Source organism: Aotus nancymaae, unplaced genomic scaffold (assembly GCF_030222135.1).
Source record: "Aotus nancymaae isolate 86718 unplaced genomic scaffold, 86718_ANA_hifiasm-v0.15.2.pri h1tg000030l, whole genome shotgun sequence".
In the NCBI taxonomy this organism is placed as follows: domain Eukaryota; kingdom Metazoa; phylum Chordata; class Mammalia; order Primates; family Aotidae; genus Aotus; species Aotus nancymaae.
Genome location: NW_026988443.1, coordinates 3,189,096 through 3,214,194, shown reverse-complemented (window position 1 = coordinate 3,214,194; position 25,099 = coordinate 3,189,096). Strand labels below are relative to the sequence as shown.

Below are 25,099 nucleotides of genomic sequence, written 5' to 3'. Positions count from 1 at the left end.
CTAGCACGTTCCCATCACACAGCAGCTCTGCCCCAGTTTCACCCCTCTCTTGTGGAGTTCACAAACCTTTGCCCCATCATTATAATATTTTCCTTATAAATAACTCAATATTCTTGTCCCTTTCTTCATAATACCCTGAAAAAAGTATCCCTTCTCTCATCACAAGGCATTTCCTCCCTCGTGCTTTGGATCCCACCCCCCTCACTTTCCTGGAGACTTCGTTTCTATTGTACCACTGCTCTGTCCTTCAATATCAGTCCTGTACTCTCTACTGGATTACTCTTAGCAGCAGCGACTACTTTGAAAACATTCTCCCTTTGACAGCCATATTCTCTTCTAGCTGCCTCATTTCTCTGCAATTGTTCACAAACTTGTAAAGAGCTGCCTACACACTAATTCTACTTCCTTGCCCCCCATTCTCTCTTCAGCATACTCCAATATCTACCATCCACTCCAACATACTCCAATATCTACCACTCCTTCCTTGTGAAATCTCTTTCAAGGTCACCAACAACCTTCATGCCATCTAATCCAATACACATTATTTCTGACCTTTATCTTCTTTTATCTCTCAAATAGTAAACACATTCTGATGTCCCCTCTTTCTTGAAATATTCTCCTCTGTCTCTATGGCAGCACGGCATCCTGGTTTTCCTCTTCCTTGATGGCTTGTTCCTTTCCAGTCCCTTTTTGTTTTTCCTGACTTCGTCAGCTCCTCTTCTCCTTATATGATCCCTAAATAATGTTGTTCTTCAGGGCTTGCTTTTAGACTACCTGCTCTCTATTATGTATCCTTTTTTCTTAGGTGATATCAAAGCCTCAATTTTGGGGGCTCTAAATATCCTCTATTTCTGACAACTCTATCATCTATGTGTCTGGCAGGAGACCCTCGGGCCCCCCTCTCACCCCACCCAGGTCCCAGCCACGTAGAAAGTACTCGGCTTCTCCACTTAAAAGGCCCCTCTTCCTTTTCTGCCCAGCAACAGGCCTGGCCCGTCAGCTCTCCAGCAGCTTCCCGCCCAACTAACTCCTGTCCAGCAAACTTCCCGCGCGACATCCCACCTACCCAATCGCCACCTGACACGCCAGCTTTCCCACTCCCCCAGTCACTCTACCTCTATAAAAGTCACAGAACAAAGAAAGCCGGCGCAAGACTGCTGACTCTTCCCCCGTTACGAGTCCAGTCCGCCCGGAGACTCTCCAATAAAGCCTGAACTCCTCTTTCATCTGGTCTAATTTGGTCGCGCCTTGGGGTCCAAGTTATGAGGGTCCGGGCAGGTCAGACACTATGTTTCCATCTTGGGTCTCTCCTTGGGCAATAGATCTGAATGTCTAAATGTCTCTACTCCTATGCATCGCAGATATTTCAAACTTTTTTCTTTTTTTGAGACAGGGTCTTGTTCTGTCTCCCAGGCTGGAGTGCGGTGGTGTGATCTTGGCTGACTGCAGGCTGAAGTATGGTAGCGTGATCTTAGTTCACTGCAACCTCCGTCTCCCAGGCTCAAGTGATCCTCCCACCTCAGCCTCCCATGTAGTTGTGATTACAGGCATGAGCCACCATGCCCAGCTAATTTTTGTATTTTTTGTAGAGAAGGGATTTTGCTGTGTCACCCAGGCTGGTCTTGAACTGGACTCAAGCAGTCCACCTGCCTCAGCCTCCCAAAGTGTTGGGATTACAGGCGTGAGCCACTGTGCCAAGCCTAGATATTTCAACCGTAACGTGTTCAAAGAGCTCTCAGTTTTCTTTGCAACACTCCCTCCCCATTTCCCTCCCCTAGCCTTCCCTATCTCAGTAAACGGCACTACTACACACATACCCTGTGACTCTGGCTAGAACTACCTGTAAGTCCCTTTTGATAACTGTTTCCTTCATTCCCTAAATGTTACCCATCAGCATGTCTACTTCTACCTCTAAAGCAGACCTCAGATACAGCTAGAGTAGTTACTGTCTACCTCAGTACCACCCTGTTTGTTTTCTCTATAGCATTAACTTCCATTTGTGATTATCTGTTTACCCGTCTATTGTTTCCTGCATTAAAGTGGGATCTATGAAGGCAGACGTCATACCTTGCCTGTTTACTACTATGTTGCCGGTAGCACATGTTAGGTCCTTAATAGGTATTTATTAAATACGTGAAACTCTTTCTGGAAGAAGCCACAGACACTAGACTTTTACCTTAAGGGAGAATACAGACATTTAGACAAAAAAAGGTATCGGCTGGATGTGGTGGCTCACGCCTGTAATTCTAGCACTCTGGGGGAGGCTGAGGCAGGTGGATGACTTGAGCTCAGAAGTTTGAGATCAGCCTGGGGCAACATGGTGAAACCCTATCTCTACAAAAAATACAGAAAAATTAGCTAGGTATGGTAGCATATGCCTGTGGTCCCAGCTACTCAAGAGGCTGAGGTGGGAGAACAGCTTGAGCCCAGTAGGTGGAGGTTGCAGTAAGCTATGATCATGCCACTGCATTCCAACCTAGGTGACAGAGTGAGACCCCATCTCAAAAAATAAAAAGTAAAAAACAAACAAATGAAAGGTATCTTATAACATTTTGGGAACATCTCGACATGTATTCCCATATTCCCAGTTTAACCTCTCTCTTCAGATTCTTTGCCTAGGAAAGCACAAAGAAGTAAAGAAGTAAGACTGGCCACTTACGAGCTTTCTGCAAAGGACAGAGGCCCTGCTCGGGTTGCCTGTGCTGTTTTTTCTACAGTAATAAACGGAGCACTAGGTTTGGAGTGGGTCAGGTCTAGAACCAAATCTCATTTCTGGCATAAGTTGTATCTTCTCTCTCAACTGTTATTGGAAAGGCAACCATGAGTGAGGATTAAATGATCACTTGTGGAGGGCCTTGCACAGTGCCTGATACCTAACAGATAAAAAAATGCGAGTGGTCAGGAAGTTGAGCCCAGCCTCTCCCATTCCAAAACAGAGCACGAGAGTTGGTAAGAATATAAATGAGCATCTGATGTAGAGCAGATGCCTTTTTAAAAAACTCCAATACTCAACAACTGCGGTTCTCTTTTAGCAGCCAAGGGCAGGGATTATCTTGGCCTGACAGGTTACTGTAGAACAGTAGAAAGGGTAGTGGACTTAGAATAAGCTGATCTGAGTCTGAATCTCAGCTCTACCAACTGCACCTTATGTGAATTTGTACTATTCATTTAATCTCTGAAAAATTTTCCCCTGTATGTAAAATGGAAGACTCCCAACACAGTGATGGCCCTCATGGACAAGAAAGAAATGTTGCATAAATCTTAATTTTATAGCTGCAAAAGCAGAGGTAGGCTGTGTAGTTAAGTAATTTGGGGCTGGTGGTCATCAGACCACTATAGGTAGAGACAAACTCCAGGCTACAGGGTCAGTTCTCACTTTCAAGTATTAAAAAAAAAGAACAAAATGTTCCCAACACTCAGACACCACATCTTCCATTCAAAGATGCTATTTATAAAAGACAAAATGGCTACTGGAGTCTTTCTGCAGACTCATGTTGGTAAAAGTGTTCTTATATAAAGCTCACATGCTACAAGGAAAATAAGGCTCTCCTATACTAACAAAGAGAGCTGGTAAGCAGTGTTGACAAAATTTCTCCTTTCTGTTCTCTTCGCTCTTTCTTTGCAAATGTTCCAGGAATGTCAGCGATGCTTCCAAACTTAACATCAGCAGAAATGGCTTGGAGAGAGGGGTATATACAACAAAGACATGCATTAAGCTTTCGTCTTTATTTGTTGCTCTAGTTTAAATCCTCAAATAACTGTTGGAATGTACGTTTCTGGAAAGTCTAAAGAAAAAAGCCATCGGCCATGCAGGAGTCAAACGGATTTGCGTCTTCACTCACAGTCACTGGATTCTCCCAGAAAAAGAAACCAGGTTTTGTTCACTTTCTCAACCAACAATGTTCTGCTCAAGTTCTTTCAACACTTCAAAATTCAAATCCATGATATCTTCAGAATTCAAATAATCAAAACAATGCTTCTGATTCTATTGTTCAAGTCCAGATTTACTGTCAAGAGTAAACAAGTTCTATTCTTGTAACTGAGAGCTCTGTAGAGAGGCTCATTAGCTTTAATGACCAGCTTAGAGTTTAAACGGATAAACAAGATGGGCTTGGGGGCTATTTCTCGACTCCTGGGTTGTAAGAACTTGAGGAAAACTGTATCTGCTGGTAATGATTTCAAATGTTAGATAAAGAGATTATCTTCTGCATAATTTATCAGATTTATTTTCTGAAAATATTCTGATAAGGAAGTGATGATAAAGCTAAATGCAGTAGTATAATACAAACATTTTTATAGTAACCAACCTATGAAAGCTCATCTAAGCGCCCTATAAATTATTTCATAATGCCACCCATTTCTATCAGCTGCCTCAACTCAGTCTTGGTGCCCAGGCCTTTTGCTATGAGGTATAGTTAGGAGAGAAAGATGAAAATAGGGCTAGACCTGCATGTGGGCTTAACCCTAAAGGAACTATTAACAATGGAACAACAGGTTCCTGAAAGATGTCATCTGGGTCTGCACCAGCACAGTCTGAAGCTAAGCTATGCTCATGTTTTTAGACCTGTATCAGGTTGATTCCCCACCTCTTCCCTCAAGCCCTTGATAGCTCAAAGAAATCCCTCATTAAAGTCCACATAGGAATATGGAATTTTTCTAAGGAGAAGAGTCAGAGGCATTGTTCTTAAAATGGAACTGAATGGTGGAGAATAAAATGAGACTGGGGTTCTAAAAGAGGATATGGCTGGGATCTCTGGCTCCCAGAAACAGTCATATTATCACATTAAGCACTAAAACGCAATACCATACAGAAAAAAAATTTCCATCTTAAGGCAAAATTCAGCCTCTGGAAACACCCAATTCTATTTCTCTGTTAAGCAACCACCCGAGTAAACCAGTGGGTACCAACAAAAAAATGAGAATGCAGCGAGAATGGCCAAGCCGCAGATGCAGAGATGTGGATCTTTGTGAAGACCCTCACAGGCAAGACCACTGCCCTTGAGGTCGAGCCCAGTGACGCCACTGAAAATGTCAAAGCCAATATCCGAGACAAGTAAGGCATCCTACCTGACCAGCAGTGTCTGATATTTGACAGCAAGCAGCTGGAGGATGGCCACACTCTCTTAGACTGCAACATTCAGAAACAGTCCACCCTGCACCTGATGCTATGCCTGCGAGGTGGCATCATGGAGCCTTCCCTCCGCCAGCTGGCCCAGAAATACAACTTCGACAAGATGATCGGCTGCAAGTGCTGTGCTCGCCTGCGCCCCCGTGCTGTCAACTGCCGCAAGTACAACCACACCAACAACCTGTACCCCAAAAAGGTCAAATAAGGCGTTTCCTTCCCCAAAGGGCAGCCTCCTGCCCAGGTCCCATGGCACTGGGGCCTCAATTAAGTGTTCCTTTCATTTACTGGAGCAAAAATAAAAAAAAAAAACTGATCACCTCCATTTCATATATCGGGGGTCCAAGGATGTCTTTCAGAGCATGGAAATCAATCAAAATCGGCATTTCAGGAGGTAGGGCCAAGTCAGCAGTGTTACTGATAGATTCAGGTTTTTCATCTTCTAAGATGTGTTCTCTGCAAACTAAAAGAAAAAAAAAAGCGTATTTAGAAGTTCTAAGAGACCTGGAGGTTTGAAAATTCACTAGCAATAAATATCAAAGAAATGCCCAGTGGACCTCAAAAGTCAGTCACCTTTATGCATTTATCAAGGCACAAACATTCGTCTACGTATCTGTGGAATGTAGGTGAAAGAATTTGTCTTTCAAGAGCTCACTGAGGGTGGTATTTGCAATTGCCTTGTTCAATTACTTTTACTTGCTTATTGTCTATCTCCCCCATTAAAGTGTAAGTTCAGAGGGGAAACAACTTTGCCTGTCCTTTTTGACCATTATATTCTTAAGTCAAGAACAATTCCCAGCACTATTTGACTTAATGGCCTATAGAGGCCAAAGACTGAAGAGTTAAATGTAGTAGGTTACTTTGCATTCTCTGATCTAACAATTCTCTGTTAGATCTGCCTAACTCAGGGCTTGTGACAAACTTTTCTTTTCTTTTTTTATTTTTTAGACAGAATCTCACTCTGTGGCCCAGGCTGGAGTGCACTGGCCTGATCTCAGCTCACTGCAACCTCTGCCCTCCGGGTTCAAGCGATTCTTCTGCCTTAGCCTCCTGAGTAGCTGGAACTACAGGCGCGCACCACCATGCCTGGTTAATTTTTGTATTTTTAGTAGAGACAGGGTTTTTTTACCATGTTGGCCAGGCTGGTCTTGAACTCCGGACCTCGTGATCCGCCACCTGGGCCTCCCAAAGTGCTGGGATTGCAGGCATGAGCCAGTGTGCCTGGCTGACAAACTTTTCAATTTCCTCTTCAGTGGAGTCTAATCAGGTATCCTGTTTTCTCTTCCTCCCTCCCTACATCTATCCCTCTTCCTGTCTTTCTCTTTCTCTCATTTTCTTTCTTTTTCTCTGTCTCTGTCTTTCCTTCCTTTCTGTCTTTCTCTCTCCCTATCTCTCTCTCTTTTTTTTTTTTTTGAGACAGGGTCTAACGCAGTGGTATGAACATAGCTCACTGAAGCCTCAACCTCCTAGGCTCAAGTGATCCTCCCCGCTTGGCCTCCCAAAGTGCTGGAATTACAGGCATGAGTTGCTACACCCAGTAAGGTGTCCTGTTTTCTACTGGACAACGTAAACCTGGACGTGACAAAACCCATATAAGCAGTGCCTCTTGTAAGCATATAGCTTAACTCTAAGGTTATCATTTTCCAATAAATAAATATAACTGGCAGTGCCAGGATAAGAGAATATAAAGCCTGGTTTGAAATCCCTGTAATAATGGACCATCTCCTTTACCTGCCTATAAGACCTGGATGGCTGATATCTTGTCCAAATATTGACTCATTTTGGTTTGGGCCTAGACATACAAGGAGCAGGACCCAATTGACTTATCGAACCACCTTCTGTATCAGTCTTTGTAATGCCAGTTCAAGTAAAGAAACATTACATAATTTGTGGCTAGAAACCTAAAACAGCGAGTACAAGTTTTAAAAATGCAGGAAATACGTGGCTCTATTCGATCTCACTCCTAGCTTTTTCTTTTAATTTGCCATAATTATTCTAGCTTCTTGTCTCATAAATGTTTTAAAATCTTTCATTATCTTTTTAAACATACTATTCCTTCTGAAAGTGATTGCTTTGTTTATCAACACATGCATATAATAATTACACAGTTATCTAACAATGTCTGTCTATCTATCTATATTTTATGAGACAGAGTCTTCCTCTGTTGTCCAGGCTGCAGTGCAGTGGTGCAATCTCTGCTCACTGCAACCTCTGCCTCCTGGGTTCGAGTGATTCTCCTGCTTCAGCCTCCCGAGTAGCTGGGATTACAGGCACACGACACTATGCCTGGCTAATGTTTGTATTTTTTTTTTTAAGATGGAGTCTCGCTCTGTCACCCAGGCTGGAGTGCAGTGGCACAATCTTGGCTCACTGCAACCTCCGCCGCCTGGGTTCAAGTGATTCTCCTGCCTCAGCCTCCTGAGTAGCTGGGACTACAGGCATGTGCCACTGTGCCAGGCTAATTTTTGTATTTTTAGTAGAGATGGGATTTCACCATGTTGGCCAGGCGGGTCTCGAACGCCTGACCTCAGGTGATCTGCCCACCTCAGTCTCCCAAAGTATTGGGATTACAGGCTTGAACCACCGTGCCTGGCCTAATGTTTCTATTTCTAGTAGAGAAGGGGTTTCACCATGTTGGCCAGGCTGGTCTTGAACTCTTGACCTCAAGTGGTCCGGCTGCCTCAGCCTCCCAAAGTGCTGGGATTACAGGCATGAGCCACTGTGCCTGGCAATATATCTATATATATTTATTTTAGTTTTGCTATGGTTCTTCCACTTTTTCCACTAACTCTTTTCCTTTCAAAAGTGATTACTGAATATGTTTAATACTAGTAGACCCTTATTTTACTTTTATATTTTCTCTGACCTCATAGGGATGAACCTAACTTTAAATGCTAACGATAACTAGAGACATCCTGAGTGTCACTCAGTGATACTTCTGCGAACTTCTGGGTGAGGGAATCTCCCACTCTACTCTCCCGCTGGGCTCTCATGGGCTCCTCTTCGGGACTGAAATCATCAATGACACAGGAGAGAAAACACAACAGTTCAGATTTTCTGCCAATGGATGGCTATGTAACAGCAAATTATGTTGAGCAAAGCGTTAAACCTCTCACTACCTCTCTCTGCAGAATAGTTGTAAGAATTAAAAAGAAAATCCTTTGTAGACTGCAAAGAACAATGCGGTATTGTATCATATATGTAAGTCTTGAGTTACATATATTCTCATAATTGTACCTCTGTGACATCACTTGGTCTTAAAAAGGTTCAGCCTGACCATGTCTTAGGATGTCTTCCCTGATCTTTCTGACTTTTTTTTTTTGTACTCAGAAAATGATTTGGTTCCAATGCACTTTCTGACTTCTTTCACAGCATTCATTTGCTTCACAAAATCTAGCAATTCTGGGTTAGTCAGCAGCTTGTGGAAATGGGCAATTTTCTGCTTGCTGCTCTTTTTCTAGTGTATTCTAAGTAGTATCAATGATCAAAGGTGGGAAAGCACTCAACCTATCAGTTTAGCTACATGCAGATCTCAGAGTGGAAAAAGCAGGTGTCATTGCTTAATTAAAATTAATGCACAGAAGAAAAGCACTACCTGTCTCAGGTTACTATACAGATGCCAGGCAGCGGTACTCGAAAACTTCAGCCAGTGCAAAAGGAGCTTACAAGTTTCTCCAGTCTGTGGTGCTTTGTGACAAGCTTTTCTGAGATCTAATTACCGTTGCCGGCCTGTATTTCACGATCACAGGAGGAAGTAAAGCTCAGTGGGTGAAAGTCAATCCACAATTAGGTAACCAATGCTTTAGGACATCCAATCCTTTTCCAAGTGTAGTACTGGGTTCAGTGTTTTGAGCACTGGGGGAGTGGGGCTAGGAGAGCTATTTCTAATGTAACTAGACCTTATAATATGATAGATGGCAATTTAGGTACAGCAGTTGTGTTATTAAAAAAATCAATAAACTGAAAAATAATCTGCACTTCAAAATGTTCCATCATTAGAATATATGGCAGAAAACTAAGGCTCCTGTCAAAAAAATGGTCCCAGCCAAATGGGAGAGTCAAGATAGCACTGGATTCCGACTCACCCCCTGGATTGTGTGTAATGCAAAGTGAGAGTAGGGAAACACTGGATCTTCCTAGAATACCCACTTTGATTCCTCATTAAAACAAACAGACAACAAGTAAAATATCATCTCACAAAGACACCACTCAAGGAACAAACCCCCGGTTATATCTGCACCTTCTGGGTCCTATGTGCAAGCATTCAAGCACTCAGCCCTTGTACCATGTTCTCTCCCAGCACCAGGAAGGCAGTGGCAGAGTCCCTAGGATTAATTGCTAACCTTGCCCAAGATTGCAACATTCAAGCAATATGGACTTTTGAAGGCAAGGGGAAAAAACCGACAACACAAAGTTCAACCTTCCAATGTATCAGGGTCCCTGACCCCAAGTCCTTCCTATGAAATTGTGCAGTTTTCTTCTTATATACCTTTCTTCTGGACTAAAACAGTGGTTCTTAACAAATGCTTAATACTCATACGAAAGAAACTATGACTTCACTGAGAAGCAAAGAAATTCAAATTATAAAAACAAGCTGGTTACCAAAATAACTAGTAAAGTTTAAGAAATGACAAAGGTCAGTGTTAAAGAAAGTAAAGATATCTTCTCAAACACTGTTGCTTACAGAAGTATAAACTCGTTCAATCTTTCAGGAAAGCAACATGGAAACAGACTGAAAGCTTTCCAAATATTTACAGTCTCAAACTCAGTGATTTTTTTTCTTTTTTTTGCAGCAATCTACCCTTAGGGAAATACACAAAAGTATAGGCAAAAATTTGTGCAGAGTTACCCATTGCAGCACTACACATAAGAGCAAAACTTAATACAATGTAAGCACCCAACATTAGGAGCATGGTTAAGTAAACCATGACACATCTATCTGGTAAAATACTATAGTCACTAAAAATGGTTTCCTAAGTGTTTTCAAGTAATGTGAGAAAATTCTTCCAAAACAAGGTTACACTGGGGCAAGAGGATATAACATTTCATGCAGCATGATTTTTACATATGCAGTAGTCTCCCCTTCTCCACAGGGGATACATTTCTAGACCCGTGGTGGATGCCTGAAATGCAGGATAGTTCAGAACTGTTAGATATGTACTTATGATGTTCAATTTTTTTATTATACTATTTTTCCCTATAGATACGTACTTATGATGTTCACTTTATAAATTAAGCAAAGGAAGAGATTTACAACAATACTAATAAAACAGACCCAGAATGCCAGCATTACTGCTTTTGGCTTTGGGTCCATTATTAAGTAAAGTTAGGGTTACTTGAACACAAACACCCTGATACCAAGACAGTTGATCTGGTAAACGAGATGGCTGCTGAGTGGCTAAGGGGGTGAGAGTCATATACCGTGGAAATGCTGGACACAGGGAGGCTTCCCATCCCAGGCCACACAGAGCGGGATGGCTTGACATTTCCTCACACTGCCCGGAATAGTGCACAATTTAAAACTTATGAATTATTTCTATAAATTTCCATTTAATATTTTTGGATGATGGTTGATCACAGGTAACTAAAACTGCAGAAAGTGAAGCTGCAGGTGAGGGGGAACTACAGTGACTTTATCATATATGAAATGACATAGTCCAAAACAGTAAAAGAGTTATGCCCTGAGTTATGAGATTAACATCACATGAGATATTAAATAGCAAATCATTGTCTCCAGTCCTGACTCTGAATTCCCACCTATGTGAACAAAGTGATTTTACCTCTTTTTTTTTTTTTTTTTTGAGACAGAGTCTCGCTCTTGTTACCCAGGCTGGAGTGCAATGGCGCGATCTCGGCTCACCGCAACCTCCGCCTCCTGGGTTCAGGCAATTCTCCTGCCTCAGCCTCCTGAGTAGCTGGGATTACAGGCACGCGCCACCATGCCCAGCTAATTTTTCGTATTAGTAGAGACGGGGTTTCACCATGTTGACCAGGATGGTCTCGATCTCTCGACCTCGTGATCCACCCGCCTCGGACTCCCAAAGTGCTGGGATTACAGGCTTGAGCCACCGCGCCCGGCCGATTTTACCTCTTTTTATCTGGTTTTCTAATCAGCAAAACCAGAATTACAGTACCCTCAGAGAGTTGCTGAGAGAATTTAATACTCATCAAAAAAGCCTTAGTATATACAGATGAGAGATACTAAGTTATATATTGGCTCCTGCTCCCCTCCTCCCACTTTTTTTGTTTTTGAGAGTCTGGTGTTGTTGCCCAGACTGGAGCCTAGTGGCGTGATCTCAGCTCACTGCAACCTCTGCCTCCTGGGTTCATGAGATTCTCATGCCTCAGCCTTCCAAGTAGCTGGGATTACAGGTGTGTACCACCACACCTGGCCAATTTTTTTATTTTTAGTAGAGATGAGTTTTCACCATGCTGGCCAGGTTGGTCTTGAACTCCTGGGCTCAGGGAATCCTCCTGCCTTGGCCTCTCTAAGTGCTGGAGTTACAGGTGTAAGCCATCGTGCCAGAACTTTTTTTTTTTTTAGTTTTCCTTTAGCAAATTCTCCCAGATCCTGATGGCTCCCTTTTTGGAGTAACTTTTCCTATACAGATTTCTATGACTTCACATATTCTCACCCCAAACCCATCTATTACAAGAAGACAAAGTGCTCTCTACAATCTAATTCTACCCAGCATCCCACAGACAAGGCTCTGACCACAATTACACAACTGTTGGAAATCACATAAGTTAAATATATATAAGAAAAAAAAGATATCAAGACTCAAGACTCTGCTCTATGCTATATTACATATTACTATTCTATTTCATATAAATGCTACCTATTAAAATCTTTACAAATTATTTTGAAGCATATTCTTGAAAGTAATAAAGTACAGCCCGGTGTGGTGGCTTATGCCTGTAATCCCAGCACTTTGGGAGGCTATGGCAGGCAGACCACCTGAGGTCAGGAGTTCGAGACCAGCCTGGCCAACATGGTGAAACCCCACCTCTACTGAAAACAGAAAAATTAGCTGGACATGTTGGTGGGTGCCTGTAATCCCAGCTACTTGAGACACTGAGGCAGGAGAATCACTTGAAGCTGGGAGGTAGAAGTTGCAATAAGCTGCGATCACACCAATGCACTCCAGCTTGGGTGGCAGTGTCAGATTCCATCTCAAAAAAAAAAAAAGTAATAAAGTGCTATTAAATAGAGTTTGAACGAAAGGACATGGAAATATAAAATGAGTAGAATAAGCTAGCTCTACTTCATCCCACTTCAACTACTTCTCTACTTAAAAGAAATAAAATCGGTCTGAAAATGGAAGGGGCCAGTGTTTTTGAGTTGATTTAGTCTACTCAGAGGTATCTCCCAGTTCTTCTTTAATATGTCTTATCGGCCTATTAATACCTTTAATAGGTATTATCTATGTCTGATCTGGGACATCGTCAAGATAGTTGGGGCATAAGCATGGAGTTTCCCAGCACTGAAGCAGCAGAGATGCACATAGCATGGGGGCAGAACCACGAATGCACTCACGGTGTAGACTGTGGTGATGGCTATGGGGAAAGTGAGAGTGAAATGTGGCGTAACCCCAAAGGGGACTAAGCCATACGCTAGAGCTGATGGCAGCATAGCTATTATGGAGGGAAGTCCTATAGGGACAGACTCGTCTGGAGAAGGACCAGGCTTTTCCTAAGCAGCTGTCACTCGGACATAGTCAACTGTTCTTCTCCACTCATCTCTTCCCTCTGCCACGGGAGCATGATTTCAATGAAAACAGACCCAACAAACCGAAGAATCGCTGTGGGAAGAGGGAGGAAAGGGAATATTGAAAAGGGAAGTAAGGAGGACGGATAAAGGAGTTGTAATAACTCAGGAAAGTTGAGTAGCTCTCTGTTAAAAAATAAAAAGTTCCTCGCTGTTTGAAGACATCTTGAAGCAAAATGGTAGCTCTTGGTATCTCTTGGCGGGTGATCCAATCAATGGCAAGTAGGAGGGAGGCCAGAAACATAAAAAGCACAACACCCACAATTCCTCAGAATGCGGTGGAAATGGACGCTATCTAACCATAGAGGGCCCTGGGATATCTATCATCACCTTTATTCCAGACAGAATTTTAGTGATCACTCCTTGTTCTCTAGACCCTGCTTCATCTGAAGCATATATAGTACTATGTTTTCAAGCCCAGTCCCGTAAGTTCAAAAGCTAAATTTTGTGGTAACAGGAACCCCTTCTTCTAGATTATCAAAGAAGTATTCATTTTCGCAGACAGCAGGTTTTTAAATGCCTGTGGGGTAGGGATGGAGGAGGGAAGGATGGGACATACAAGAGCTTGTTAATTGCAGCCAGCAATAAAATGGAGTCCAGAAACATTCTCTAAGAAAGGACTACTACTGTTTCTGTCATACTAACAGCATGACTTTGGGAAACAGCTTGTTGAGAATGTACAGGCTGCATTCTGTGCTTAGCAGAATTCAGTAAGAATCAGGATAGAACCACAATAAATAGAACTCTAAACGCTGGATAGAAGCTCAAAGATCTGGTCTAACCCTCCATTTTATAGCTAAGGAAATTGAGACCCAGTTTAAACAAGCCTAAACAAATTGCCTAAGTCCACAGCGTTCACAGACAGTATTAGAACTCCTGACTCTCAGTCAGAGAGACTTTTTGTTCCTACCTAAAGTCCAGTCTAGAAAAGCCACCTGTAGTTGGTGTGGATGTGGCGAAAGGAGAGCTCTTACACGCTAGTGGCTGGAACGTAAGTTAGTACAGCCATGATTGAAAACAGTATGGAGGCTTCTCAAAATTTAAAAGTAGAACTATCATATGATCCAGCAATCCCACAAATAGGCATTTATCCAAGGGAAATGATATGCCAAAGGGATATCTGCATTTCCATGTTTATTGCAGCACTATTCACAATAGCGAATATATGGAATCAACCTAAGTGTCCATCAATAGATAAACGGATAAAGGTAATGTGGTGTATATATATATATATATATATATATACACACACACACACACACAATGGAATATTATTCAGCCACAAAAACAATGAAACCCTGTCACACGTGGCAACATGGTTGAACCTGGAGGACATTACATTAAGTGAAATTAGCGAGGTACCAAAGGACAAACACTGCATGATCTCATTTATATGTGGAATCTAAAGAAGTTGATCTTACAAAAGCAGAGTAGAATAACGGTTACAAGAAGCTGGCAAGGGGAGACATGAAGGGTGGATAGGGAGAGATGGGTCAATGGATAGAAAACTGCAGATAAATAGGAGCAATAAGTTTTGGTATTCTACGGCAGGGGTCCCCAACCACTAGGCTGTGATGGCCTGTTAGGAACTGGGCCCATAGCAGGACGTGAGCAGCGGGTGAGTGAGCATTACTGCCTGAGCTCCACCTCCTGTCAGATCAGCAGCAGCAAGAGATTCTCATAGGAGCGCAAACCCTATTGTGAACTGTGAACTGTGCATGTGAGGGATGTAGGCTGGGTGTTCCTATGAGAATCTAATGCTGATGATCCAAGGTGGAACAGTTTTATCCTGAAACCATCCCCCACACAGGCCCATGGAAAAACTGTCTCTCATGAAATTGGCTCCTGGTGCCAAAAAGGTTGGGCACCACTGTTCTGTTGCACAGTGACTAGGGTTAACAATATTGTATATTTCAAAATAGCTAGAATAGAGAATTTTAAATATACTTACCACAAAGAAATGATCAATGTATGAGGTGACAAGCTAAACAGAATTTGATTTTTACACAATTTGATTTTTACACAAAAGTATGTATGTACTGAAATATCACACTATACCCCATAAATATGTATAATTATTATGTAGCAATTAAAAAAAGAACAAATGGAGCCCCAGTTTCCTTATAGAAAATGAAAGTCAGACTGGATGAACTCCACTTTTCCCATACCATTCATCAGAGGGCCTTATCGAAATAGTCAACTGTGGTTTGTTGAATTAGACCAAATTTTGGCTATGTAATTCTTAAATTTTATCAACATCTGTGAAAAATGACAAATCATCAAAATACTTATTACTTTAATTTGCCAAATAATTACTGTTTTTAATGCTAATTTTGTCAAGTAAACAAATATTTTTAATCAGTGAAAATGAATTATGTAACAATTATTTCTGAATGATTAAAATTTTTTCTTGTAAGTTGAATTCCATCACACTGGCTTCCTGAATTGTGGAGTAGGAGCAAAATGGAATGTGGAGATGGTTGGACTCGTGTCAGGGGCAAGAACTGTGTCACTGGGGATATAAACAACTAGCTGGCAGAGAGGTCACGTTTGAGGAAGAGATGTTTACATGTCCACTCTGGCACACATGATTTCAGACCTTGTTTAAGCATGGAGAGAAAGACACATATGGTTGCATTTATACAAACAACCAAGTTGTTTTGTTTTAACTAAGCTTACTTTAAAAAGTGACATGAAATGCTGAGATTTCGAGTGGCTTTCTTATTGCACAAAATAGCAGAAGTATCTGTCACAAGGCTAAACTGACAAGGATATAATGCATCTAAGGACCTTCTCATGGAAGGCAGAAAAGAGAAAACAAAGTATCTTTTAAAAAAATCAGAAAAACCTGAGTATTTCCAACTGTATAATTTGTGCTGTCATTTGAGGTGAATCTTTTCCAAAAAAACATCTTCCCAGCCAGAGGAAATGTGCTAAAAGCAACTGAGATTCAAGTTACTGACCAGGTCTGCCAAGGCATTTGGGTCTGTGTATTTTCAATCTTTATTTTTGAAAAGGAACTAGCTGTAATGGAGAAATCTGTAGGTCCAGAAGAACTTTCATGCCAGCAATAAATTCTTTATTTTCTTTCTGTTGGTATTTTCTTATTTTGGGGGTGGCAAAACAACCATTAAAAAAATACATTTTCTTTCAAGTTTACCTACGGAACATCTCTACATCATAACCACTGAGATACAGATGGAAGTTATGACTGTGAGTTATTTTTCAAGTTGTTTTTTTTTTTAGACAGAGTCTCACTCTGTCACCCAGGCTAGAGTGCGGCGGTATGATCTCAGCTCACTGCAACCTCTACCTCGGTTCATGTAAGTCTCATGCCTCAGCCTCCTGAGTAGCTGGGACAACAGGCATGTGAGCCACTACACCCAGCTAATTTTTTTGTATTTTTCGTAGAGATGGGGTTTTGTCATGTTGGCCAGGCTAATCTTGAACTCCTGAGCTCAAGTAATCCACCCGCCTCGGCCTCCCAAAGTGCTCGGATTACAGGCGTGAGCCAATGCACCTGGCCATTTTTCAGTTTTAGTGGCAATTATCTATTCATGAAAAACAAACAAAGAATATCTGCAAAAATTTTTTCCAACTATTTTTCTATTAAAATAAATTTAGAGATGCAAGCAAATGACCTTTTCGTGTCCATTTACTATAAGTAATTTTTATAAGCTACCATATCTTTAATAAATAAAACAGAGCTTTCACTGATCAATTCAGTGCCTCCACAGAGGTTAAAAATCAGCATTTATTTCTCTTAAAAAATTGTTTCTCTATCTACCTCCTCCAACAGACTACACATTATTAAGAGTTCTCTTTAGTCAGCTTCCCAGAATCCAATTTAGAACTTGGCATATAGTAGGTATAGTCATGCACTGCATAACAGCGTTTTGGTCAAAGAGCACATACGTGATAAAAGTCCCAGAAGACAATGGAGCTCAAAGATTCCTATTGCCTAGTGATGTCATAGCCCCCTTAGGGCAATGCAGTGCATTACCCAAATGTTTGTGGTGATCCTGGTGTACATAAACCTACTGTGCTGCCAGCTGTATAAACGCACAGCATGTACAATTATGTATAGTACATAATACCTCATGGTAATAGTGAGTGACTCTGTTACTGGTTTATGTATTTACTGTATTTTTAAAAATTTTTATTTTTATATATGTTTTTAGAGGTGGGGTCTCACTATGTTGCCAAGGCTGGTTTTAAACTGGTGGGTTCAAGCAATCCTCCTGCCTCAGTCTCCCAAGTAGCTGGGACTACAGGCACACACTATCATGTGTGGACTATACTCTGCTTTTTATCATCATTTCAGAGTGTACTCCCTTCTGTTAAAAAGAAGTGAACTGTAAAACAGCCTCAGGCAGGTCCTTCAGTAGGCAGAAGAAGTCACTGTTATCCATGCATGTTACTGCCCCTGAAGACCTTCCAGTGGGCCAAGAAGTGGAGGTGGAAGGCAGTGATACTGAAGATCCTGACCCAGTGCAGGACTGTGCCAATGTGTGTTTGTGTCTTTGTTTTTAACAAAGAAGTTTAAAAAGTAAAAAATTTAAAAAAAAATGCTTATATACAACAAAAATATTAATCCATTTATGGCAGAACTTAGGAATTTTGTGTAAAATCAGACCTTGAAGATGACCTTGAGCAGTAAGATATAAATAACTCCCATAAGCTTAGCTTCAATAATGGAGCACTAGGCTAAACTAGGTTAAAAATATTTTTTTGTATAGCTATACAGTGTATTTGTGTTTTAAGCTGAGTGTTATTATACAAGATTTGAAAAGTTTTGAAAAGCTGGGTGTGATGGCACACACCTGTAATCCCAGCTATTCAGGAGGCTGAGACAGAAGGATCACTTGAGTCCAGGAGTTCAAGATCAGACTGAGTAACACAGCCTGTCTCAAAAAAAGAAAAAAATTAAAATATATATATAGGATAGGCTAAGTGTACCGTGTTTAATAAGTCTACAGTAGTATAAAATAATGTCCTAGGCCTTCACATTCATTACCATTCACTCACTGACTCACCCAAGAGCTACTTCCAGTCCTGCAAGCTCCATTCATGGAAAGTACCTTATAGATAAGTACCAGCTTTTATTTTATTTGCTATTTGTTTTATTTTGTTTGTTTTATTGTTTATTTGTTGTTTAGATACACAAATATTTACCACTGTGTTATAACTGCCTACAATATTCAGTACAGTAACATGCTGTATAAGTTTACAGCCTAGGAGTAACAGGCTATATACCATATAGCCTAGGTACGTAGAAAGCTATACCAACTAGGTTTGTGTGAGTACACTCTACCATGTTTCCACAATAACAAAATTTCCCAGGGGTGCATTTCAGAACATATCCCCATCATTAAGTAACGCACATGACTGTATTCAGTAAACGCTAGCTGACTCACTGATTGCATAAACTGGTATAAACAAGTGACCAAAACATAGAATCCTATCCTTAGTACCAGACAAGGGAGTTTGCACCCCTGTTTTCAGTGGGTTTTATGTATTATAAACCTCATTTCCTGTATTAGAGATTCCAAAAGTATTTCTGGACAATTATTTAGATGAGTAGTTAAAATGCAGAGACCATTTGTAATGGTTTTTTTTTAAACCCTAAGTATTGCTTTAATACTCTTATAACTTAGGCTCTTTTTTAAAAAAATTATACTTTGAGTTCTGGGGTACATGTGCAGATCTTGCAGGATTGTTACATAGGTATACATCTGCCATGGTGGTTTGCTGCCTCCAACCCCCTGTCACCTACATTAGGTATTTCTCCTAATGTTATCCCTCCCCAATCCCGCCACCCCCTGCTATTGCTCTCCTAGCCCCCCACCCCCCAACATACCCCAATGTGTGATGTTTCCCTCTCTGTGTCCATGTATTCTCATTGTTCAACACCCACTTATGAGTAAGAACATGAGGTATTTGGTTTCCTGTTCTTGTGTCAGTCTGCTGAGAATGATGGTTTCCAGATTCATCCATGTCACTGCAAAGGACATGAACTCATCCTTTTTTATGGCTGCACAGCATTCCATGGTGTATATGTGCAACATTTTCTTTACCCAGTCTATTCTTGATGGGCATCTGGGTTGGTTCCAAGTCTGTGCTATTGTAAACAGTGCCTCAATGAACATACGTGTGCATGTGTCTTTATAATAGAACAATTTATAATCCTTTGGGTACATACCCAATAAGGAGATTGCTAGGTCAACCGGTGTTTCTATTTCTAGATCCTTGAGGAATCACCACAATGTCTTCCACAATGGTTGCACTAATTTACACTCCAATCTAAGTGTTCCTATTTCTCCACATCCTCTCTAGCATCTGTTGTCTTTGGATTTTTTAGTGATCGCTATTCTAACTAGTGTGAGATGGTATCTCAATGTGGTTTTGATTTGCATTTCTTTTTTTTATTTTTTATTTATTTTTCTTTCTTTCTTTATTTTTAAAGACAGGGTTTCACCATATTGATCAGGCTGGTCTCAAACTTCTGACCTCAGGTGATCTGCCCGCCTCAGCCTCCCAAAGTGCTGGGATTACAGGCATGAGCCACTGCGCCCAGCTGCATTTCTTTAATGACCAGTGATGATGAGCATTTTTTCATATGTTTGTTGCCCACATAAATGTCTTCTTTTGCAAAGTGCCTGTTTATATCCTTCACCCACTTTTTGATGGGGTTATTTGGTTTTTTTTTTTTTTTCTTGTAAATTTGTTCTAGTTTTTGTAGATTCTGGATATTAGCCCTTTGTCAGATGGGTAGCTTGCAAAAATTTTTCCCATTCTGTTGGTTGCCAGTTCACTAAGATAATTGTTTCTTTTGCTGTGCAGAAGCTCTTAAGTTTAAGTAGATCCCATTTGTCTATTTTGGCTTTTGTTGCCAATGCTTTGGTGTTTTAGTCATGAAGTCTTTGCCTATGTCTATGTCCTGAATGGTACTGCCTATGTTTTCTTCTACGGTTTTTATGGTATTAGGTCTTATTTTTAAATCTTTAAGCCATCTGTAGTTAATTTTTGTATAAGGTGTAAGGAATGGGTCCAGTTTCAGCTTTCTGCACATGGTTAGCCAGTTTTCCCAATACCATTTATTCAACAGGGAATCCTTTCCCCATTGCTTGTTTTTGTCAGGTTTGTCAAAGATCAGATGGTTATAGGTGTGTGGCATTACTTTCGAGGCCTCTGTTCTGTTCCATTGGTCTACATCTCTGTTTTGGTACCTGTTTTGATTACTGTAGCTTTATAGTATAGTTTGAAGTTAAGCTTGTTTTGATAATGTATAACAATGACAACCAAAGGACATTGCAGGCCAAGTGTGGTGGCTCAAGCCTGTAATTCCAGCATTTCAGGAAGCTGAGGCAAGTGGACTGCTTGAGCTCAGGAATTTGAGACCAGCCTGGGCAAAATGGCAAAACCTGCAGTCCCAGCTACTCAAGGGACTGAGGTGGGAGGAAAGCTTAAGCCTGTGAGGTGGAGGTTGCAGCAAGTTGAAATCAGGCTACTGCACTCCAGCCCCAGTGACAGAGTCAGACTGTATATATATATATATATATATATTTTCACATTCAAAGGTCACTGCATTTTCATATATGATTCATTTAACAGAATTATGACTTTATAATTATGTCATATTTTATTTTCCTGTCTCCAAATAGAATTTAAATAACAAATGTTTGGTCCCTATTATAATTAGTTTTTTGACTTAATTGACACTTCCTCCCAGTCTGTACAGGCAAACAAATCTCTTTGAAACCAGGCCAATATTGATGAGGGATAAATCAGTAAATCAGTATAAATGTCAGACTTACAAAATAATATTTAGCATAGCTTCATGATATTGGCAATATATACCAACATGATATTTTCACCTCAACATTAGACCACCACCTGATTTTAGAAGTTTGGACATAGCATACTGCCTAGTATCTCTACCAAATACAAAGGATTTGGCACAGAAAGTCTTACTCTCTAGACTTATTTTTGAAAAAATAATCTTGGTTTATCTGAAAATCTAATTAGCCCTAACAACACTACAAACCACTGAAGCTTAGTACCAATTAGCCAGTGCCCTGAGGACCAAACTCTTGTCTCTGAAACCCATCTTCCTCAACAGTAACCTTAGTTCCTGGGAAATGACAAATTTTTATTTGTCCCAAGGTACTAATACAATCAAAGGAAAGATAAGAATGAACAGGATGAAGCAAGACTTTAAATACTGAAAATGCAAAACTGAATCCAAACTTCTAAACTCTATCTGTGCAAACTGGGTATTTAATAAGAAATCAGCTCAAGTTTGATGGATATTCTACAGCATAAACTTCAATGCTGGCTCAGAAAAATTCTTATAGGCACACACACACAAAAAATAATCTGTGCCAGCTAGACTTCAAGATGGCGCCCAGATATCCTACCCCCATGGAGTCAGTACCCTCCCATATCGTATCAGGGTTGGGCTGTGTGACCAACAGAATATGGCAATAGTGATGATTATAAAAGACTGCAGTTTTGTCTGGTTCTTACTCTCCTGCTTTTCTCACACATCATTCCCTGTGGGAGAAGCCAGCTGCCACGGCCTCGGCCTATGGAGAGACACATGTGGTAAGAAACTGAAGGCTCTGGCCAAGTCAGCAAGAAATTGAGGTCAGCTAACAGCCATGTCAGTGAGCCTGGGAACAGATTCCTCAGGAGTTGAGCCTTCAGCTGGCTGGCAGTTTGACTGTAATCTTCATGAACGGTCTCAAGTCAGAACTACTCAGTTAAGCTGCTCCTAGATTCCTGACCCACAGAAACTGTGAGATTATAATGCTTGTTACATGTTTTAATCAGCAAAATTTCAGGGTAATTTGTTTACAAAGCAGTAGAAAACTAATATAAAATCCAAAAGATAGACAGATCCTGTAACAAGTAGAAGACTGTTCCAAGAAGACAAAAACAGGAATTTAGCAAAAAGTTACACAAAGCACAGTGGTTACTTTTGTTTTTTGAGAGAGAGAGTCTTGCTCTGTCATCCAGGCTAGAGAGCAGTGGCTCGATCTTGGCTCACTGAAACCTCCACCTCTTCGATTCAAGCGATTCTCCTGCCTCACCCTCCCAAGTAGCTGGGATTACAGGTGCCCACCACCATGTCAAGCTAACTTTTTCTATGTTTAATAGAGACGGGGTTTCACTATGCTGCTCAGGCTGGTCTCAAACTCCTGGCCTCAAGTGATCTGCCTGCCTTGGCCTCCCAAAGTGCTGGATTACAAGCATTAGCCACCGTGTCCAGCCTTAGAGGTCACTTTCTAAAACCATTAAATTTAGTATTTTTTGTTAACATAAATGCACTCATGTCAGTAGACAAGAGAATGGATATGCTTCAGATTTGGAGAAGAATAGTTTAAAAAAAGCTGAAAGGATCAAAAACACTGGATTCTCTTGCAGGGACAGCTTCCTGTTTTGGTTGAGGAAGGAGCTGCACTTAAAATAACTAGCATAAAGCATGCTTAGGGCTTGCAAAGTCAATGATGATAACCATTGTAACCGTGCAGGCTTTCTGGTATCTTCATTCCCCACCCACCCTCTGTCCCTCTTGCACCACCGCCCAGGTGCTCCCAGCCAAAGAAACCTCCTCTTCGCCCTTAGCCCCTCCACCCTCCTTCTCTTCCTTTTCTGACCCCGATGCGTCTGAGGAGCTCTCCTCTCCACTGGCCCAACCCAATAATCCTCCACCTTATGATAGACCTCAACCCCCTTCAGCTCCTCCACCTCCTAATTCCAACCCGGCCTCTCCTGTTAGTGCACACACCTGCTCAGGCTGTGCTCCTAATGATGAAAACTCCCTCCTTTGCCCCCTCTGCGAGGCGGACGGAGTAAAGAGCATTGTCCGAGTGCACATTCCCTTCTCCCTCTCCAATCTATCCACCCTCACCCCAAATGAGCGGGACCGGGTTTTTACAGCAGCCCGAGCTCTTGTAGCAGCCCCGAGGCTGGCAGCCCACTGAACATCCGGTGGGGGAGGTCCATCAAAACCCTTCCAAAAGGCTCCAAGGGCCCGGTCCAGGGCCTGTTTCAGATGTGGTCGAGAAGAACATTGGGCCCGGGAGTGCCCCTGTCCTAGTCCACCTCCTGGAGCTTGCCCAAACTGCAAGCAGACTGGACACTGGAAGGTTGATTGCCTGTCCCGGACCACAGGCCCACTCCCCGCACCTCTATGTGGGGAGCAGGCCAGTCTGCAGGAGGCAGTCCCTTCACCTGAATCTCTTGGCTTTCTGAATGACCGATGCAGCCCGGACTCGAGGACCCCCATCACCCTTGCCGAGCCCAGGGTAACGCTGCAGGTAGCGGGTAAGTCCATTTCCTTCTTAGTGAACATGGGGGCTACCTACTTTGTATTACCTTCCTACTCAGGGCCTAGCATACCTTCCCAGGTCTCAGTCCTTCTTTGCCATTCCTCTACACTCTGAGTCTTACTTTCTCTTTAAAAATCCTTCAGTCAGCCTTCATCCCACTTCTCTACTCAACTCGGCTACTTTGTTTTCTCTTCCATCCCATTCCCCCTCTCCAGCCCATTCCTGTCCTGAACAAATAGATACATTTGTTACACCTCGGGAGGGCCTGCCTGTCTAACCTTCCTCTCTCTACCCCAGACCTCACATTTTCACCTCCAAGAGAATACTTTTGGTGTAATGGGACCCTAACCAAGGTTATAAGTGCCTCTCTCCCCTCCCCCTGTGTGCCCATTACTCTAGTCTCACGGTTGGAGGTATACGATCAAGATGAGCTCCTATCTCTCCTTACGCTTTCCTCTGCTCCCCGAAACAAACGAGCAGTCTGTCTTCCTCCCAATAGTTGTTGGTCTCTCTCTAGCATCCTCTCTAGCAGCAGCTGGACTCGGGAGCGGTGCCCCAGGGTACAGTGTGACTATAGCCGCCCAACTGGAAGACAAGCTCTGTGTGGCCATTGAAGCGTCAGCTGCCTCTCTGGCCTCCCTCCAGTGACAAATCACGTCACTGGCCCAGGTTCCTACAAGCTCATATGTGAGAAATTGGACGAGTGGCTGTCACCCAAATGCTGCTTCATCCCTTCGTCCGATTCTCAGCCGAGGCACAAGCCAACTGACCAGTCCCCCTTACTCCGCCCCTATTCAGCAGGAAGTAGTCAGAAAGAGCGGCGCCCTCTATCTATCTTCAAAAGGTCAGAATGTGAGGCTGGCTGCGTCGCCAGGAGCTCGCGTACACCCCCCCTTCCCTCGCCGGGAGCTCAGACGCTCCCCCCTCCCTCGTGGAGAGCTCGGACACACCCCCCTCCCTCACGGGGAGCTCGGACGCTTCCCCCTCCCTCGCGGGGAGCTCAGACGCACCCCCTTCCCTCGCGGGACCTTGCGCACACAACTCCCTCCCTCACAGGGAGCTCGGACACACCGCCTCCCCTCGCTGGGAGCTCTCACACACCTCCTTCCCTTGCCAGGAGCTCGGACACACCCCCACCGGAAGCCCGGGGAAAAAAAGCCCCACCAGGACCTACCTGATAGCATTTTGTCCAATCCAGGCCCCACTCCCCGCCATTTTGTCCTATCTGGGCCCCACTTCCTGCCTACCATTTTGTCCTATCTGGGCCCCACTCCCTGCCTACCATTTTGTCCTATCTGGGCCCCACTCCCTGGCATTTTGTTCCATCTGGGCCCCACTCCCCGCCATTTTGCCCCACTCACCTTGGGCACAACCAATCAAACTCCTTCACTCCCTATAAAACCCCACGTCTAAGAGGAGTCCGCGTGACTTCTCTGGCCCCTCCTGTCGGACCGCAGAACCTCACCTGGGAGCCTGAATAAATTCCTTCGCACTGGATTATTTTTGTGCTGGCCTCAGTTTCTTCATCTTACACTCGGCGAGAACAGACCTTACAGTTTCTGAGAATCCTACTGAATTGCAATTTTATATTAGGAGATGATGGGTGACCTAAAGCTATGAAACAAAGACTGTGTCAGTTGGTAATCTCTTCACAGGCTTTTATCCTGCTTACTTTGTCTATTATCATTATTTCTATTCAGCATTTTCCAGGAGGTCCTAGACAGCATATTAGGGAAGAAATGAAATAAAAGGTATAACGATTGGAAAGGAAGAAGTAAAAACTGACATCTGCATCTGTGATTACAGACAGTGGATGCAGAAAATCCAAAAGATTCCATAAACAATTATAATTAATAAGTGAATGTGGCA

The 25,099-nt window shown here is 42.4% G+C and overlaps 1 protein-coding gene and 1 pseudogene across 1 annotated transcript in view; one reads left to right on the top strand and one right to left on the bottom strand.

Moving 5' to 3' along the window:
- Positions 1 to 25,099, bottom strand: part of LOC135277191 (uncharacterized) — a gene marked incomplete at its 3' end in the record, with an annotated part of 232,910 nt that overhangs the window by 177,005 nt on the left and 30,806 nt on the right. The window lies entirely within an intron of this gene.
- On the top strand, positions 4,032 to 5,363 carry LOC135277227 (ubiquitin-like; annotated as a pseudogene).